The sequence below is a fragment of the Protopterus annectens genome, chromosome 1.part0, assembly GCF_019279795.1.
Source record: "Protopterus annectens isolate FY-2018-M chromosome 1.part0, PAN1.0, whole genome shotgun sequence".
Lineage (NCBI taxonomy): Eukaryota > Metazoa > Chordata > Ceratodontiformes > Protopteridae > Protopterus > Protopterus annectens.
In genome coordinates this window covers 1,095,435,755-1,095,453,016 of record NC_056725.1, presented here as the reverse complement: position 1 = coordinate 1,095,453,016, position 17,262 = coordinate 1,095,435,755, and the positions used below count along the sequence as shown (strand labels likewise).

Sequence of the window (17,262 nt, the reverse complement as noted above, 5' to 3'; positions counted from 1 at the left end):
AATGTAGGCGTATCTCCTCCCACCCTTAACTGGGTCTCTTAACTACCTTACACATAGACAACAAGCAACCAAATGGCACCAATCCCCCTCTCCATTCCTTAACATCAATACAAGAGTTCTACAAGGATCCATACTAGGACCACTACTGTTAAGCATTTTCATCAATGATTTCCATACCACTACCCCTCAAGCCACCGCCATCCAACATGCAGATGGTCTCTACCATCATCTGCACTGCCAGATCTACTTCAGACCTACTCTCACTCACCCAAAATGCTTTCTCTCCACTGAAACCTGGATGTCTAATCATTATTTAGCCCTTAATACTAGTAAAACCAAACTAATGTTATTCACCCCCAAAAAATCTACAGTGGCTATAAAAAAGTGTACACACCCCTGTTAAAATCCCAGGTTTTTGTAATATAAAAAAATGAGACCACAATAAATAATTTCAAAACTTTTCCCACCTTTAATGTGACCTATAACCTGCACAATTCAACTGAAAAACAAACAAATCTGTTAGGGAAAAAATATAAAAAAATAAACGTACAATAAGCTGGTTGCATAAGTGTGCACATCCTTAAATTAATGACTTGTTGAAGCACCTTTTGATTTAATTACAGCATCCAGTCTTCACATATACACTAATCTATGACAATGGATTGATATTCATTGTCTGTCTTGTACATGTAAAATCAATTTTGTATTGCTCACTGTAACCTAGTATTTTATAATTTGTCTACTGTATTATTTTACTGTATTCTTCTTTGTATTTCTTCTTTGTAATTTGCATTCTGTATTAACTCTGTCGTGATGTTGGAGCTTTTATCCCTGGGCCTCTACTTAAAATGGGCTCACTCTGGCCCAGTGGACATCCTGGTAAACAAATGCAAATAAATAAAATAAGGAAAAACACAAATGTGCACACACGTTTATGTATAAAAAGATTACACAATGCCATGCACTATAAGAACATATGCATAATACACACTTTATGAATAGAAAGACAAGGTTAAAGATTCTGAGTGTACATAAAACAATGAAAAGAGAGTCTTGACATTTCTCATTTGGAAATATTATGCAGTAAAAGTGACATTCATATGTTAAAGTTATGCTGGTTGAGCTAGTCTCATGAAGACCAGAAGAAAAGTATAACTAGTTTAAGGGACATTATTCCAAACATTTGGTCAATTCACAAATAAAGCCTTACTGCTGAAGTGGAGGATGTGATGGTGAAAGTTTAATGCAAGCCAAGGATACTGCTACTGCTAAATAATAATAATAGTTCCATTACAGACAGAAACAGGAGTGTTTTCAATTCTTGATCTGATTTTAAATTATTTTTAACAGTCTGTATCTGCTTTATATAAGGTATTTAAGGCTACATTAGGGATACCAGTAGTAAATGCACTGTATTTTTGCTTATTAACTGGTCTGTTGTTATTGAACCCTAGTTTTATTCTTATGTACTGATTGTGTGTTAGGCTAGTTCAGGACTTGTCTTTGCATTAAGGCATTTCCAGGCCAGCCAGCTCAGAGCTAGGGATGTAATTGTTTTTCCCTCCCAGTCACCCTGTTGTAGGTGTGTTCTTAAGCCCAGTGTTATCTGTTGCTGCCTGCCCCTTTCGATAATTTGGCAACTTAATTCCCCCCTCTCCCTGTTCACTGGTTGTTTGACAATAAGCACATATGTATCATTTTGCAAAGTCTCTTCCATTAAACTACTATCCAGGCTAAAAGACTTTTGATAAAATTGCTTAATATTGCTTCAACAGATACTGCTTGCATCTATTTCAGTACAAAAATCAATGATTTTTTTTTTCCATAATTAATATATTGGTTCTTGATGGTGGCAAAAGGTGGTTTTTCCAGGCTAGCTGCTTTGTACTGAAATTTAAATACCCAGTGGCAAGTCCACCCAAATATTATTCTAAAACTGAACTCCAAGCAATTATATTTACCCCTGCCTCCAGATTCATCCCTGTCAGTATCATGGGCCAGCACTTTCCCACAACTTCTCTAACCAGCCTGAGTGAGATAGGTATCTTGAGACAGTGTAAGAATTGTCTCATGCTGTCTGATAATAATCTGTTACTCAAATAGCATAACACAGCATAAGATGTACATATATATCTCTGGTGACAAAACTCTCAAACACAATAAACTCAAGACACCAAAAAGCATAAGCAGTACAACACAACACACCTCCCCAAGCCATCTCAACACATTATCCATCATATGTTATGGTTACTTGCCTAAACCTCAGAGACCTTCAAACTGCAACACAGGCACACAGCACATTCAGCAAATTAACCTCCCTCAGATAGTACAAAGGATCTCAAAGTCACAGACAGATACTGAGGCCGTAAGGCAGGCAATGACCTAACCAAACATTCTTGCTATAAGTGACTCCATTGTAAGAAATACACATATGCTTCTTGCAGGATGAACAAGGAAAGCGTGACAGCTAGTTGCTTATCTGGTGCCAGGATGCATCATATCATGCATGCACTCAACTCCTTGAATAACAAGTACCAATATGGCTCTGGTATAGTTCATACCAATGCCAGTGACTTGAGGTGAACCTCTCTAGACTATATGGATAGAGACATAATTGAGCTCTCCGAATATGTATCCAAGGCAGGTATGAGCCAAGCACTGAGTAACATTTTACCTTCTCCAAGGATGATACCATGATATGCAAAAAATAATGGACTTCAATAACTGACTTAGTTTTTGGAGTCATTCAAATGGGGTCTAATACTTGTCAGCCTGGGAAAACATAATCGACAGACCACTTTGCTTCATTAGGGATGGGCAGTATCTGTCCCCTCTATGGTTTCAATTATTGGAAAAGACTTTTCCCATCCATAGTGCCTTCTTTTTGGCAATGCCAACCTGACAAACCTACCGACATAACGAAACATGCAAAGGAGGATATGAAGGTGTTGCTGATCAATGCGCAAAATCAAGAAACTCCACTCTCTTACAAGCCATTCTCACCCTAGAGGACACTGACACCCATGTAGTGTCTGAGACATGATTTTAAATAGCAGAGAGCACTCCAGCTGTACAGGGCTATAAGGCCTTCAGCATGTTTAGATAAGGTACTACTCAGGAGAGGAAAAAACATGGAGGGGTCTCGCTCTGTATCTAAAAGAGACTCGCATCAAGGCTGGTAAAGCAGCATTATGTACTAGAGCATCATATCCAAACAACCATCACAGAACTCCCTCTATGACAAAAGAGAGCCATAATGCCTATCTACAGGAACTAGAATCACTCAGTATTAAACCCAACATTTTCCTAGGTGATCTAAACTATCCAACTATACACTGGGAAACATACATCAAGACTTAAGTCCAAGCAAATAAATTCCTGGATCTTATCAGTACAAATGCCCTGGAACAATCAGTTAGACTACACACTAGTGGGAATAACATCTTGGATCTTATCCTTACTAATATGGGAGCATCTTCCACCATCCTTTGCAAATTTTCATTTGTTAGGTCTGACCATAAAGCAGTCTCCTTCGAAATAAAACTGAAACCAGAGATCCTTTCCACCCAAGGTACCTTTAGAAATGTCAAACTAAGTGATACATTGTTAAGCTTTAAGTCCCTGCCAAAACCAGTTAACTATACCATATACACAGAAATAAACACCACCACACTATAACAGCATGTAAACAGCTGCAGAGATGCAACATACCCAGTAGGTGCAGGGCAAACCCCAGAAACAAACCCACATGGTGGAACCATAATATCAACAAGCTTTATAATAAAAGGAAACTAATTTTGATCAAAAATAAGAAGAGTAATTCCCAGAAAAGTAAACAACTCAGGAGTTTAATAAAATCTATCAAAGCCAGGTTTGAGGCAAAAATAGCTACCAAAGCCAAAGATGATCACAAGGCATTTTTTTTAGTTATGTTCGAAATCTCTAAAGCACAATATAGCAAAGAGCTGTGCTGATTGCTAGTGATGTTACCTACACTGAGGATGAAGACATAGGGCACCTACTGGCTGATAAATCTAGCTCTAACTTGAACCACCCCCCCTCATTCTGTCTCTCAAGATAAATTTGAAACTGGCTCACCTTCAGATATCATACAAGACCAAGTCCTAAAAGTGCTATCAAAAGTTAAAAATACTGCATTGTTAGGTCCTGACAATATCCTGGATGCATCTTATGCATGATTTAGCCACACCGTTAGTAACCATGTTCGATCTCAGCCTCCATACAGGTTTTGTACCAAGTAAATGGAGAACAGCTACAGTTAATCCCCTGCACAAGGGAAAGCATTCCAGACCCGCAAGTATGACCAGCCTCCTATGTAAAGCCATGAAAAGACTCATCATGTAATTAATCAATCAGGATATAAGGAACCTCCAAACACTGGACCTGTTTCAGTCTGGATTCATCAAGGGCTGATCCATGCTTACTCAACCTGGTGGATTTTTTTGAACAGGTCACCAAAGGAATGGATGAAGGCAAAATGGTATACACCACATACCTTGACTTAACCAAAGCTTTTGATGCAATTCACCACCAAGGCATAGTGTAAAAGCTAAATAAACTGGAAATAAACCCCTATGTCACCCGCTAGATTGACAACTGGCTCACAGATAGGATGCATATAAACAAAATAGGGGAAGTGGCCTCCACAAAGAGACCAATTAACAGTGGAGTCAGCCAGTGTTCTGTGCTGGGACCTCTCCTGTTTGGCATTTACTTTTCTGAAGAAAAACCAATACCACAGGGCTCTGGTTGATTAAGATTGCAGATGACTGTAAGCTAGGAGCAGTCACTGAATCTGCAAATGTCTTTACCATCCTGCAGGAAGACTTGTCCCAAATAACTTGTGCCAAAATTACAGACAAACTAAATGCCAAAAAAATGCATTACTGCATCCTTTGGGAAGTCATCTAACATACTGACAATACATCCCTAACAGCTGACTCAGTTGTTCAAGATTTGGGAACCTATGTGGACGGTGGCCTAACTTTTGACTAACATGTGCCTGTTATTGTAAGAAAGTCCTTCTATATTGCACAGCTTGCAAACAAATGGATTGTGTCTATATCTAGGGATGTCACTGTCCCATTTACCCAGTCGTTATAAGCCCAATCATTGAATACAATGCCCGTTTGGCATGTATCTGTTCAGATGCATGAAACAATGAGAACTCCCACAGAGAAACCTTACCAAAAGGATTCAAGGCTTAAACAAAATGCCCTACATGGACAGACTCAAAGACCTATCACTATATACTCAGTATCCTACAGACTGCTAAGAAGTGACCTGTGTCTGGCATACAAGGCATCCTACAACCCATTACTGATGGATTTACTGTACATCAGAAAGTCAAATGGCATCAGAAATACTCATCTAGGAATCTAGACCTCTTCTCCAACATCAACAGAATGGATTGGAGGGATAGGCATATCCCTCCAAAGATACCACTGCTGTGGAACAGACTCCCCAGCCACATTAAACAAAGTTTGTCCCTGCCCATATTAAAGCACAACTTAGATCTAGGGATAGAAACAGAAAATTTTCCTGAGAACTGCCCCTGTATTACTAATAGACAGACGCATCTCCTAAATGTTTTATCCCATGCACGGGTCAAATTATTTTTGGTATGATCCTAGTTATTCTCATTAGGGGTAATATACAATTATCGAGCATGGGATTGGTGATGCCATTCTATAACCAAATGGGATAGGTTATTTCAAACACAAAAAAGGGAAACTGGCTAAGCTTAAAATGGCCCACAAGGGCAGCTAGCCTAGCAACAGAACTTCTTCTTCTTCTTTCGGCTTTTTCCCGGTTAGGGGTCGCCACAGCGGATCACCTTGTCCGCACATTGAATGGCAGTGGAGTTTTACGGTGTCGAGTTGCCAGCCCGGCGCCCAACCTTCCACAGAAGGCACACTCACACGCACACCTAGGGCCAATTTAGAGTGTCCAATCCACCTGCAGCATGTCTTTGGGATGTGGGAGGAAACCGGAGCAGCCGGAGGAAACCCACGCAACCACAGGGAGGACATGCAGACTCCGCACAGAAGGCACCCCAGCTGAGGATCGAACAGGAGAACCTCTTGCTGTGAGGTGGCAATGCTAACCACTGCACCACCGTGGCCGCCCTAGCCTAGCGACAGAACAAAAGAGAAAAATTCAGGCAATATGCAGACCAAATGTGAGGTCAGCTAATTTAGAAATATAAGCATTCCTTTCCCTAACAACATCCTAACTTATTCTGTAAGGAGATGTGAGACTTTATAGGAGGCACTTAAGATGGAAGATGATTTTGTTTTGTAGTACTGCCAATGCACTTTCAAAATGACAATTTGTTTTCTAGACAGAAGTCAATGTATTTAAAGCTGGCAATGGGGCACAAATTTGTACATTTCTGAGTCTAACATGTATTCCAAATATGGGTGCCTTCTCTTGGGATCAGCTATGCACTGTGTATATGTCTTGAACAAGGGTAGAATTGATATTCTGGGCAGAGTAGTCAGATGTATGGAAACTGAGTCTGTCAGCACAGAAACACACCTATGCGGTTAGTCCTATCAACTGTAATAGTACTGCTAAACAAGTACCAAGAATGGAATCTACTTCTCCACAGACTTCCTATATGATCTATATCATGTTTCTGAAGCGACCGTAGGACGAGAAGGTCGGGTACTGAATCAAAACCCTTGGACAGGTCAAAAGAGATTCCAGTAGTAAGGCTGCCATTGTCCATGGTTTTATAAATCCTATTAATGGTAGCTATGCTGCGACTCTTACAGGACCCATGCTGCTTATCACACAAACTATCTTAGTACTGAAATCAAGCAGATTAATTTAGTGTGGGATGAATGAATGGTGACCTATTATTAATTTAGATAGCTAAGCCTCCTTTGGGAGTAGAAGAGCAGTGGCAAATTTCTAAAATGTAGGGAAAAAGCCATCAAGACTAAGAGATTAAAAATATTTAGCGGATGGTGTTATGAATATATCACTCACTGTAGAAATCTTTGGAAAAAAAACATCAACTTGAATTTATCATGGGTGGAAACATGTATAAACAGATCAAGAACACCAAAAGCATAGTAGAACACAAACCAAACTTTAGTAACTGAGAAAAATTCTACCAACCACCAAGGTACGGCTCCAGACACAGTTTGTGTTTTTAGCACTTTCGTTCAATAGTAAAAACAAGAACTTCATCAGAAAATACAAGTCAAATGAGAAAAGCAGTTTAAAAACACCATAAGGAATAGTATGAAAAGAATGTTAAAACAATGGGAAGATAAGCTATGTAGTGGTTTGTGGGAATTACAATGGAAAAGATTCTATAGTAGAAAAATGGGCAGCACACACCATGGAAGAAGGAAGTGCATCACATCACGAGTAAACACAGATATTAAGGGTTTGTACCATTTATATTTACTTGGCAGACTCCAACTTTATTTCCAAAAGGACACAAAGTTCCTTAAAGTAGATCAATAGTAGGTTTTAAAGGAAAACTCCACTTTAGAACTAAAAAAAAATATTTTTTCATTGTATCTTTGTTTTCAGAGCCATTTTAATACCTCAAAATCACTCCAAGTGCTTCTTTTACAATTTTAATGTATTTCCCTCAAAATGGCAAATGATGGGGCCTGCCTTGGTAATGCGATATTGTTTTCTTGCTTTCATTCCTTCTTCCCAGAATACATTTCAAGTCCTTCTTATATTACTCGTGCTAGACCTGAGGAAGTGGAGTTGCTTTCTCATGCCATTGAGATAAAAAGGCAGGATTGTGAAGCACTGTCATCTAAATACACCTTCTGAAACAGAGCTACTTCTATACCTCCCTGACTGAACAGTATTTATGTGTCTATCAGAGCTTGTTCTATGCCATAAATAGCTGTTAGCTACTTCCATCAAAAGAAATTAGGTAAATAGCAAGCTTTTGTAATAGGATTTTTTGTAGTTCTAAAAGAAATGACAGACCTTCCCCCACACACTCATGCTGTGGTGTAAAAACTCTTATTGCAGTAAATGATTTTTGCTGTACCATGTACAGGAGACTAGTAGTAGGACTCCAAACTAAGTCTGCCTGCTACTTCCCAATGCCTTCAGTGGTAATTCTTTTTTCTCTCTCATTAATAATGCAGAATTAAAGTGTGCTTTACTAGTTCCTTAATTATTTCTGTTATGTTTATCCTCCTTTTTTTCTATTTAATGTTCACTTATACTTTGGCAACAAGGAAAGTGAACTGGTCCCAGGACCCTTTTCAGCCACTACTTGATCTACATTGGCAAAGATAATAACAAGTGCTCTTCAGCAATTACATTCTGCTTGCCGGTAAGCCATTAGACCTCAGGAATTTGTTTTAAAAGTGTTCCGATTTGTAAAGTAATACTTACTTTTTTCTCTTGTCTTGGTTGGCTCTGCCCCGCTCCGTTCGTCCTCGCTAACGATTGGGCTCTCTCCGCTCCACTGCCCTGCCCCCTATTCCCTCCCACCCCCACTACCTCTACATTTATAGTAATCACAGCCACACCCACAGCTCACCCTCACATCACCTCCACCAATCACAGCTACTCAAGTCATAACACATTATACCACACCAACTTGCTCCACACAAAATACTCCCAATCACTCTCATTCCCACTAGGCATTTTTTTACATCACCAACACTACTTCCCCCCCACCTAGAAACAACTTAAACTTTATAACCATGACTATCACACAACTAAGTCTAGTCTGTCTTCTCATAATTCTTTACAACACCACAAGTTATAACTCTAGCAATATCCTTAAACTTAGTAGCACAACACTAAATTATGCACTCTCGTATACAGACACCACACATTATAATAATATCTGCCCACAGTTATTTAAGAACTACATAACGGACCAATTCAGAACTACACACATATGCTCTCATTCCTACTCCAAAAAAACACAATACTTTCTCTCACTCCTCACCAAACTCCAACATCTGTATAACCATTTTAACTCCAGGCTCACCATAAGTGGGGATATCCACCTCAACCCAGGCCTAAATCCATCCTGTCCAACACAAACTGCCCTAACACAAATGTCAGAATATAACACCCCCACTTTCTTCATCCCTGGGCAAATCAACAACAGCAGGAAAACCAACCATCTTTTAATGCTAAATATAAATATTAAATATTTACTCTGTAAAGGCTTGCAGCCGAGGCGCTAGGAGAGGAGAGACAACTAAAAGGTTTTTATTAAATTCTTATTTTGGAAAGTAGAGCTGTTTTCACTGGTCTTTTGTGTGGTTTCAGAATAATTTGCTTTTGGATAGTGGTTATTTTATAAATATTAGAAGTATCAAAAATAAAATAGCTGAACTCCAGGCCAGAACAGCACACAACTCCCCAGACATAGTTGCTTTAACAGAAACCTGGCTAAATAAAAACATAGCTAACTTAGAAGTTCTCCCTACCGGCTACAAAATCATTGGACAAGACAGACCACTTCGTAAAGGGGGTGGAACTGCCTTACTGTACAAGTCCATCTTAACTGTCCATCAATTACCAAACTCCTACCCCTCCCCCAATAATTGGGACATACTTATCTCACAACTTCAACTTCACCCTAAAAAGGTCATCACCACAATTGTGATCTATATTCCACCTGGTAATACACCTGCTAGCCTTGAAGACTTCTTATCCTGGTGTTCTTCCACATACTCACAAGAAACCCTTATTCTGGGGAACTTCAACCTAGATTGGTTCACCTGTATATCAGAACCACCATGTAATCTAATAAATCTCCATGGCTACCAGCAGCTAGTCCAAATTCCAACTAGATGTGATAAAAAATCTAAAAGGGAATCCATCCTTGACTGGGTCCTAACTAACAACCCCACATTGTACCCTCACACAAGCAGTCTCCCAGACACCTTAAGTGACCACAACATAATATACTTTATACGTAGTAGAACAAGCATATGCAAAACAACTAACTATATATCCACTAGAAACACACAAAAAAAATTCTCTCCTGAGGTCCTTAACACTTTACTCTGCAACTGTGACTGGACCCCCCTAAAAACCCTCCCACTTGACCAGGCTGTAGCATAGTTCAACAAAACATTTCTACAACACCTAGACACTGTCGCTCCATTGCGCAAAATCAAGGTTAGAACCTCTAGAAACCCCTGGCTCAGTAAAGAAACCAAACAAATCCTCAAGTCCAGAGACACTGCCTGACTTTACTATAAAAAACAAAGAAACACAAAGCCTAACTAAGTACCAAGAACTGCGCAACCATGCAAAGAAATGCATTAGGCTGGACAAAAAAATCCTACTACACAACATTACAAACTAAATACCAACACAACCCACAAACATTTTGGAAAAATGTAAACCAGCTACTAAAATCCACCCAAAAGGCTACCTCAAACCAACCACCCCTGACACTACAGTTCCCATTGAAACACAATTCAACTCCCACTTTGTGAATGCAATTCTATCCTTAGTATCACAGGACAGTTCCTTCCTCACTATCCCCCCAACACAAATAACACTAATACAAGCTTTACCCTCAAAACAGTATCCACCACTTCAATCAAAAGCATGCTCTCCAAACTAAAAACCTCATCAACAGCAGCCAACATACTCCCCAGCTATTTCTTGAAACTCACAGCAGATGCTATTGCTATCCCAGTCTCCACTCTCATAAACAGATCAATTGTTGAAAACTATGTGCCCAAACTCTGGAAAATATCCTATGTTACACCCATACATAAAGGTGGGACCTCCACTGAACTTAATAACTACAGACCCATTGCTTTACTCTTCCCCCATGGCCAAAATCCTAAAAAAATGCATCCATATCCAGACGCTAAACTACCTCCTAGACAGCAACATCCTGTCACCTACTCAGCATGGTTTCAGACCGGCCCATAGTACCACTACAGCCCTCCCCTGCTTCACAGACACAGTAAACCGTCTCACAAATGAAGGCCTACAAGCGTCAACTCTTTTTTTGGATAAGTCCAAAGCATTTGACACATTCTCACACCAAATCCTGCTAAACAAACTAAACCAATATCATCTATCAAATTCCACTCTTACCTGGTTCCAAAGCTACTTAACTGACAGATACCAAGCTGTGAAATGGGAAAATTCTCTCTCTCCTCAGCTGCCCATAACTATAGGAGTCCCACAGGGTTCTATCTTAGGACCACTACTATTCACAGTCTTTACAAATGACCTCCATACCTCCACACAGCATGCATCTATAATTCAGTATGCAGATGACACTACCTTAATCTATGCTGCACAAAACATTCCCACCCTCTTGCAAACAACTCAACTAGCATTCACTGACGTTGAAAAGTACCTTACCAAAGCACAACTTATCCTTAATCCAAAGAAAACTCAGCTTATGATTATAACTAGTTCTAACAAAAACACTAACAGTCAATTCACTATCTACTCCACAAATGCTACTTCAATTGCTCCAGTGGCATAGGCTAAGCTATTGGGAATAACCATACACTCCCACCTAAAATTTGATAGTCATCTCAACTTAACTATTAAAAAAGTACATGACAAACTGGGGTCACTCTACCGTATCAAACCATTTCTTACCAACAACACAAGATCAGCCATTGCTCGCTCCCAACTTCTATCCACCCTACTCTATGCATCTCCCATTCTGACTAATCTCAACAAAACTGAACTAAGCAAAATGGAAGCCTGCTATAACAGAATTGCCCGCTTTGCTGCAAATTGCTCATATAGAACTCATCACTGTACTGCTTTGAGACAGCTCCACTGGCTTGAACTGCCCAACCTCCTAACCTACAATCAGCTCTGTCTCTGTCATTCTATCTATTACCTCCCCAATAAGTGTCCTGCCCTCAAAAACCTAGTACAACATCACTCAGCCAAAAGGCCTCTTAGATCATCAAGCAAACTACTACTAGAAGTCATCAACAGCTACAATAGCTTTGGAGATGCACTCTATAGTAGTTCAGTGGCTAAAAAAATGGAACCCTGTCCCTACTAGCATTCAAAACACATCATCCAAAGCCTCCTTTAAAGACCTCATCAGGCAACATCTCAAGCAAATTTGGCAGTGCCATGATTGCTCCCCAGGCTAGTGAAAGCGGATAACATATACATACTAAATCTAGAGCACTTGATAATAGTTTTCAATCTTACTCACAAACACTGGCTAATCTACAATGTATTACTGTACCTGTGTACTATGTATGTATTCTACCTATGTTCCACATTTCAGCTGTACACCACAAATCTATTAATTACCTTTATTTTTAAAATTAATATTTTTTTTGTTTGTTCTCTCCACTGTAACTGTTTATGTGCCGCATACCACTGTAAAAATATGTCTCTTGTAATTTGTGTGTATACTGATCATGTCTAAATAACTAAATGTGCCTGTAATTTTTCTTTGTGGAGCTTTTCTCCCTGGGCCTCTGCTGAAAAAGGGCCTTTACGGCTCAGTCAGACACTCCCGGTTAACAAATGTAAAATAAAATAAAATAAATAAATAAATAAATTATTAAATGCACTTAGCAATGTATGTAAATCGAATGTAAATCTTTCGGCTTTTCCCAGTTAGGGGTCGCCACAGTGGAACTCCGGTCCGCTAATGATTGGCAGTAGATTTTTACGTGCCGAGTTGCCGGCCTTGACGCATAACCTTCAACGAAGGTACGCCCATTCACACGTCTCCAGACAGAAGACGCTCTAGCTGAGAATCAAACAGGACGTCTTACTGTGAGGCGACAACGCTACTGCAGCACCACCACCGCAGTATTAAATGTGCTTAGCAATATAAAGAAAAAAAAATATTGACAAAGACATTGACCAAGACTGCATGTGCAACACACAGCCAATGTGTGACAGTACAATAACCACAAGCTGGTACTGAAGGCAAAATGCAAAAACTCCACGGCTCGGACAAAAACAGATTTATTGCAAACCAGCAAAGTTAAAACGAAAAAACTCCACCAAAGAACACAATTGCAGTTAAGCGCTTTCATCTGACAAAAAGCAGACTTCTTCAGAACAACAGCAATTAAGACTAAATCATTTAAATAAACTTTTAGGCGCCAAACAGCATTCCAATTAAGACTTTTAAAAATATATGCATCAACTTCATTTCACAACAATAATCCCATTCGTGACACATAATAAATACATAATTGGCCCATTTTTGAATAAATTTGTGTGACAGTACATTGACCAAGACTGCATGTGCAACACACAGCCAATGTGTGACAGTGACCAATAAAACATTTAACATTTACTATAATGTACACATTAATAATGCTTAACTCTACTACACTGTATTATAAATAACAAATACATGTGTGTGTGTGTGTGTGTGTGTGTGTGTGTGTGTGTGTGTGTGTGTGTGTGTGTGTGCGTGCGTGCGTGCGTGCGTGCGTGCGTGTGTAACGGAGAACTAGATTATATGCCTTTGTGTACTTCATGTCCTTTCAACAAAAACAAATCAAAATGGAAATTTTGTGCAACTGTGTGTGTGTCTACACATACACACAAATATATATAATGTGTGTGTGCATAAAAATGTATGAAGCATGTAGAATACTATATGTAGGATGCGGTACTGTGTTTAAATGCACATCTGACTGGGCGTGTTTGCGTGTGTGTACATTTAAACACAGTTAAGTACTTCTGATTTCCTTTTCTTACTGTTTTTAATGCAAAAGCTCATAGTAAATGTATGTTAAAGTAAATTCAGCTGTATACTTTTGTTGCCATCAATGGTCACATTTCCTTTGAGGACTACAAAATGGTCATGCACTCTAACAATGTAAGGTCTGACTCAAAGTCAATAGGAATTTCTTACCATGGATCTTTGTGTACCAGATATGCATTCCCCGCTGGAACGATGTCACAAAGAAGCATAAAAGACCTTTTTTTATGAACAGTAATCAGTGCACCTAGTTGATAGGGTTGCCATCTGTCTCTCTCTCTGTAATTCTGTCCTATGTGGGGGAGTGGGGGGAGCTTGAAAATGGCAAATGTGTTGGTATTCTACATGAAAAAATATTTTCTGACTTTTCTCTAAATGTCACAGAAATATTTGATGCTATATTTAAGTTATCTTAACATATAAACTATTATAAATAACCAACATTTAAAGCTTAGCATTTCAGTATGTAAATTTGTCAGAAGAGTTGAACATTTTTATAAAAGATGATTATTGAAAAAAGAAAAAAAGAGTTGACAATTGCCTTTAAAGCCCTGATTGATCTAATTGCTTTGCTTTGCTATGAAATGGGAAGTACTACATTCACCTCCTCTCTGCAATAAAAACAGTTCCACACCTTTGTCTTTTTTATTTCAGCTGGTGTGTTCCTGACATTAGCTGGTTTAATTGCCCATCTAAGATTGACAGCAGTATCGGGGCCTATGCATCGTTTGATCTGATTACCTTCCTCCTCTTACAGGCTAAACTACAGATTTAACTGTGTCTATTAAAAATTTTAAAAAGTAAAAGCAGGTTTTACCTACACAATGCTGGAACCATACTGTAGGAAGAACAGAAACCTAAAGAATGAGTTAAACTGCAAGATAGAGCGGAGTTTTCCTTTAAAGGGGCCTATGCATCTTTTAACATCAATTTGTTAACTTGGTAAGCAGACTGGACATAAATGCATCTTTTCAAGGGTGACCGAGGAGCAATGTCTTAGTAACTGGCTTGCACATTCAGTCTGCAAGTAAATCCAAGAATATGATTTTTTACAGATGTACCACAATCTTTGTTTCTCTCAAATTATATTATACACTGGGCTTTACTGTGAAAGATTATGTAATTTTCTGTTTGTTACTATGTCAAAGCTTAGAACATTTTTAAGTTCTGTATTTTGTAAACTAAAAGAATAATAAACTGAAAAGGAAACTAGTTCAAAGCATCCAAGGAGACTACATTTCTAATCTTTCTTCAAAGATGCAGGTGGTGAGTAGGAGTCTAATGAAACTTATCTTTGCAATTAAGTCAGTTTTGCTCAATCCTGATGTACAGTACACCCACGCATATTACACAAGCCAAGTATAAACAATACAAATTAACAAGATAAAAGTGAATTAGAATCAATTACTGGATCTTCCAAATGAAATTAAATTGAATCTCCATACCTTACAATGATTGCACATTTCACAAGATGTAGTACTGATTATAGGGATGCCAGCACAGACAATTTTTTCAAGTTTTCTTCCATGCAGAGGTATGCCTCCGTCATAAAAAGGGTTCAGGAGGACTGAGCTGACAAATGCACTGACAATGTATTCGTGAAAAGTACAGTGGCTGCTAACACTACACACGGTGGGATAGGTACTACCTCACACTGCTGAATGTCAGAGTACCAGCATGAATGTAATGATCCTTACTGAAGCGAATGACCTTGCAGGAGAGAGAGAGCAGAAGTAACAAAGGGAAGGGCAATGGACCAGGAACAGATAAAATATGTGAGCTATCCAGTGTAACAGATAATAAAACAGACACGATCTTCACAAAATGTACAGCCCAGTCTGCGAACAGTCTGCTGACGTAACAAATTCTACAGCTTAAGAGTAATGAGATACAGTTGGGATGGACTGGACCTGATATTTTTTAATACATGACATAACCCTGCCACGAACAGTTAAGAATGTCAAATATATGAGATGGGCTGTGAACTATGCTCCCGTTTATTTCTATAGAACTGATGAAACTAGCTTAGGGCCACATCAAAGAATGCTTAATTATCACAAATATATGTCATGTTAGTATTTACTACTTCCACATCTTTAAATGGTATAAAATGCCCACCTCAGAGGGAAACCAGCAAACTGTCATGGAGGTCAATACTAGCCTGTAATCATTTAGCCAGCAGGATGATGCCTTTATTTTGAGGCCAAACAAGATATGTACTAAAGTAATTCTAAAGGTAAGATACTCCTGTCTTCCTGACATCAAGATCCTTTCTTAGGCAAAATTCTAAAGCACTACAGAAAGGGTTTTACTAAAGTAAGGTTAGAGTTAAAAGCAAGGTATGGCTTAAGTTAGCATGCATTAGTAATGTGATGTAGGGGGACTTGCTAATGGGTGATAACCCTAGTCCTGCTCCTAATATTAGTATAACACCTTACATTAGGACATTCATTTCAGTAACTATCACTACTTAGAGGCAAATTTGGTATAAATGTGATGGAAGGGCTTTTGTTTTAGTACTGTGAAAGGAAAATGTTGGTTTCTTTTTGTTACCCCTTTTTTTAAATGCTTTATGTTTAAAGGTGTTTGGTAAGTTTGTTTTCATTTTTCCCCCCAGAATATTTAGTGTTTGTGATTCTGGCAAACTACCATGAGCCATATATATGGATGTGTGTAAAAAATGGGCATGTATACACACACACACACACACACACACACACACACACACACACACACACACACACACACACACACACACACACACACACCAGTTGTTGCAGAATTTAAATATATAATACTGTAGAAGGAGCATCATCATTTCAGTATTCCAAACCCCTGTCAGCTCCTACTTACAGACCTCAATAATGCTGCAACTATCAACAACCCCATATGAAAACTAAATTAATAGTAACAATGCAGCATGTTTGTACTGTGGCAAAAGAAATGGAGTTTTTCAACACTACAACACTAAATAGTAAATGAAACATATTAAACTTGACACAAGATCAACTATTATATATATATATATATATATATATATATATATATATATATATATATATATATAGGCCTTTTGTTTGTCAAAAGCTCATTATTTCGACAAACAAAAGTATGACCCCCATTTACATGAAAGTGCACTTTCGTGAATTCTGGCTCATCGAACCGGTAATAAAAACAAAAAAATACACACTATAAAGGTGGTTTTGCATGGGGGCAAGACGCCCTCCACCCCCCTATGTGAGGGACTGTGTCCCCCACACCCCCGCTACTTTATATATACTAAATCTAAGATTGCACTACAGTGGAGAAACAGGTATATTCCTTTATCTTGACTGTAGCGTGCTTCGGTGCTCCAGTGTTTCTTTTTGTTATTACTGGTATTCCCGAAAGTACACTTTCGCGTAAATGGGGTCATACTTTTGTCGAAATAATGAGCCTTTGACAACTAAAAGTAGACCTATATATATATATATATATATATATATATATATATATATATATATATGGTTCCCTATCAGAAGCCTGAAACACTATAAGCCTGAAAA

General features: G+C 38.6%; 1 protein-coding gene across 1 annotated transcript in view; it reads right to left on the bottom strand.

Moving 5' to 3' along the window:
- ASCC3 (activating signal cointegrator 1 complex subunit 3) overlaps positions 1-17,262 on the bottom strand; it is a 4,485,173-nt gene that overhangs the window by 1,325,677 nt on the left and 3,142,234 nt on the right. The gene's annotated exons all lie outside the window — the stretch shown is intronic.